The sequence below is a fragment of the Xenopus laevis genome, chromosome 8L, assembly GCF_017654675.1.
Source record: "Xenopus laevis strain J_2021 chromosome 8L, Xenopus_laevis_v10.1, whole genome shotgun sequence".
NCBI classification, from domain to species: domain Eukaryota; kingdom Metazoa; phylum Chordata; class Amphibia; order Anura; family Pipidae; genus Xenopus; species Xenopus laevis.
In genome coordinates, this window is record NC_054385.1 from 121171998 (window position 1) to 121175818 (window position 3821).

Below are 3821 nucleotides of genomic sequence, written 5' to 3' on the forward strand. Positions count from 1 at the left end.
GTAATCTGCTCTGAACTCTATACAAGCCTGCAGCCTTGTGCCTTTATATGGTCACAGAACAACCCCTCAGTGACTTCTAATATCCTTATCATTTACAGTAGGGGGTACCTTAACCCTTATAATACATGAGAGATACACAGAGTTCCCTGTATAACTCAGCCTGCAGCAGGGTTGTAACTATAGAGGAAGTTGCAGCTGCAAAGGGCCTAGTTAGTATAGGGCCCCATGAGGCCCTAATTCACATACAATTTCAATAAATATTTGTAAAACAGGTCAACCGCCAGACCATTCTGAAAAATAATTTGCTCTGGGGTCAGGTAATAGCGAGTTACACCACTGACCTGCAGCCTTGTGCCTTTATTTAGTCGTACAATAGTATGTGCCCGGAAAAATTATCTGAATGGGTTCATTTCTCCTTTAAAGGGGCTATTCACCTTTAAACTATCTTTTAGTATGATGTAGAGAGTGATAATCTGAGAAAATTCTGAGCTGGCTTTCATTTTTTATTATTTTTGGTTTCTGAGTTATTTAGAGTTTTATTCAGCAGCTCTTCTGATTCAGCAATCTGGTTGCTAGGGTTCAGATTCCCCTAGCAACCATGCATTGCTTTGAATAAGAGACTGGAATATGAATAAGAGAGGCCTGAATAGAAAGATGAGTAATAAAGTAGTAATAACAATACATGTGTAGCCTTACAGAGGATTTATTTTTTAGATGGGCTTTGTGACCCCCATTTGAAAGCTATAAAGAGGCATATAAGATTGTCAGGTGCAGTGACACTCTCAGAGGAAGACGAGAATAAGGAACCTGATTATATAGGCTGTAATTGCTTATTTGTCTAGGGAAGAAGAGACAGATCAGATACAAACTGTATCTAAATCAGATCCAGTTTCAACGGGCACACTTGGCACGACTGCGAGGAGAGAAGGACGAAGACAAAACCTACATTGTATATGACTGGTACTGAGTACAGGTGAGCTGAGCTGCTTGGGGAAACAGCAGAAAGGAAGAAGGAAGGGAAGGAAATAGTAACAAATTATTATTATTATTATTATTATTATTATTATTATATAGTATACATAGTGCTGATATATAGCAGAGCCATGTATTACATGAAAGACAGAATTAAATAGTAGTGTGAAAGGTTAACAGTAGTGATGGGCAAATTTATTCTCGGCTAAAAAACGAAACGGGACAAATCCGCCCATCACTAGTTATCATAATATAAAATAATTTAGCCTGACAGGACCATATACAAGATACAGAGAAATAAATGTGTCACCAGGGATTAAGGCATAAAATGTGGTCAGACCTACATCATCACCTTCATCAATCTGTCAACTAGATGTCTGGGTTTTAAAACTCTCAAACCCAGCAGGCAGTTTTGAATTGGGCATCACAAGTTAGACAGAGGAGTGTCTTTTATTTATTTCTTTTTTTCTGAAAGTTCAACATGGTAATATTTATTGACCGATAAATATACCAATTTCTTATGATTCCTTGATAAAATGTCTTATTATTGATGAGCGAATCTGCCAAAATTCGCCGAAAAATTGGAGAAAAAAATGCATTTTTGATTATGGCAACTTTATGTCCTAATGCATTAAAGTCAATGGGCATTTTTACTTATGGCAACTTTTTGTCCAAATGCATTAAAGTTACTGGGAATTTTTGCTTATGGCAACTTTTTGTCCAAATGCATTAAAGTCAATGGGCATTTTTACTTATGGCAACTTTTTGTCCAAATGCATTAAAGTTACTGGGAATTTTTGCTTATGGCAACTTTTTGTCCAAATGCATTAAAGTCAATGGGCATCTTTACTTATGGCCACTTTTTGTCCAAATGCATTAAAGTCACTGGGCATTTTTGCTTATGCCCACTATTTTTCCAAATGCATTAAAGTCAATGGGCAGTTTTGCTTATGGCCACTTTTTGTCCAAATGCATTAAAGTCAATGGGCATTTTTACTTATGGCAACTTTTTGTCCAAATGCATTAAAGTCAATGGGCATTTTTACTTATGGCAACTTTTTGTCCAAATGCATTAAAGTCACTGGGCATTTTTGCTTATGCCCACTTTTTTTCCAAATGCATTAAAGTCAATGGGCAGTTTTGCTTATGGCAACTTTTTGTCCAAATGCATTAAAGTTACTGGGAATTTTTGCTTATGGCAACTTTTTGTCCAAATGCATTAAAGTCAATGGGCATCTTTACTTATGGCAACTTTTTGTCCAAATGCATTAAAGCTACTGGGAATTTTTGCTTATGGCAACTTTTTGTCCAAATGCATTAAAGTCAATGGGCATTTTTGCTTATGGCAACTTTTTGTCCAAATGCATTAAAGTTACTGGGAATTTTTGCTTATGGCAACTTTTTGTCCAAATGCATTAAAGTCAATGGGCATTTTTACTTATGGCAACTTTTTGTCCAAATGCATTAAAGTTACTGGGAATTTTTGCTTATGGCAACTTTTTGTCCAAATGCATTAAAGTCAATGGGCATTTTTACTTATGGCAACTTTTTGTCCAAATGCATTAAAGTTACTGGGAATTTTTGCTTATGGCAACTTTTTGTCCAAATGCATTAAAGTCAATGGGCATTTTTACTTATGGCAACTTTTTGTCCAAATGCATTAAAGTTACTGGGAATTTTTGCTTATGGCAACTTTTTGTCCAAATGCATTAAAGTCAATGGGCATCTTTACTTATGGCCACTTTTTTTCCAAATGCATTAAAGTCACTGGGCATTTTTGCTTATGCCCACTTTTTTTCCAAATGCATTAAAGTCAATGGGCATTTTTGCTTATGGCAACTTTTTGTCCAAATGCATTAAAGTCAATGGGCATTTTTGCTTATGGCAACTTTTTGTCCAAATGCATTAAAGTCAATGGGCATTTTTGTTTATGGCCACTTTTTTTCCAAATGCATTAAAGTCAATGGGCATTTTTGCTTATGGCCACTTTTTGTCCAAATGCATTAAAGTCAATGGGCATTTTTGCTTATGGCAACTTTTTGTCCAAATGCATTAAAGTCAATGGCAATTTTGCCTATGGCAACTTTTTGTCCAAATGCATTAAAGTCACTGGGCATTTTTGCCTACGGCAACTTTTTGTCCAAATGCATTAAAGTCACTGGGCATTTTTGCCTACGGCAACTTTTTGTCCAAATGCATTAAAGTCAATGGCAATTTTGCCTATGGCAACTTTTTGTCCAAATGCATTAAAGTCAATGGGCATTTTTGCATATGGCAACTTTTTGTCCAAATGCATTAAAGTCAATGGGCATTTTTGCCTATGGCAACTTTTTCTTTAAAGTCAATGGGCATTTTTGCTTATGGCAACTTTTTGTCCAAATGCATTAAAGTCAATGGGCATTTTTGCCTATGGCAACTTTTTCTTTAAAGTCAATGGGCATTTTTGCTTATGGCAACTTTTTGTCCAAATGCATTAAAGTCAATGGGCATTTTTGCTTATGGCAACTTTTTGTCCAAATGCATTAAAGTCAATGGGCATTTTTGCCCATGGCAACTTTTTGTCCAAATGCATTAAAGTCAATTGGTGAATTCTCTCATAGTTACATAGTTACATAGTTAAATTGGGTGGAAAAAAGACAAAGTCCATCAAGTTCAACCCCTCCAAATGAAAACCCAGCATCCATACACACACCCCTCCCTACTTTTGATTAAAATTCTATATACCCATACCTATATTAACTATAGGTATGGGTATATAGAATTTGTCGCAGCAATTTTTTCTGCAGTAAATTTTTGCCGCAATTTCGTGAAAGAAATTGGAGATGGCAAAATGCGGAATTTCGCCGCGA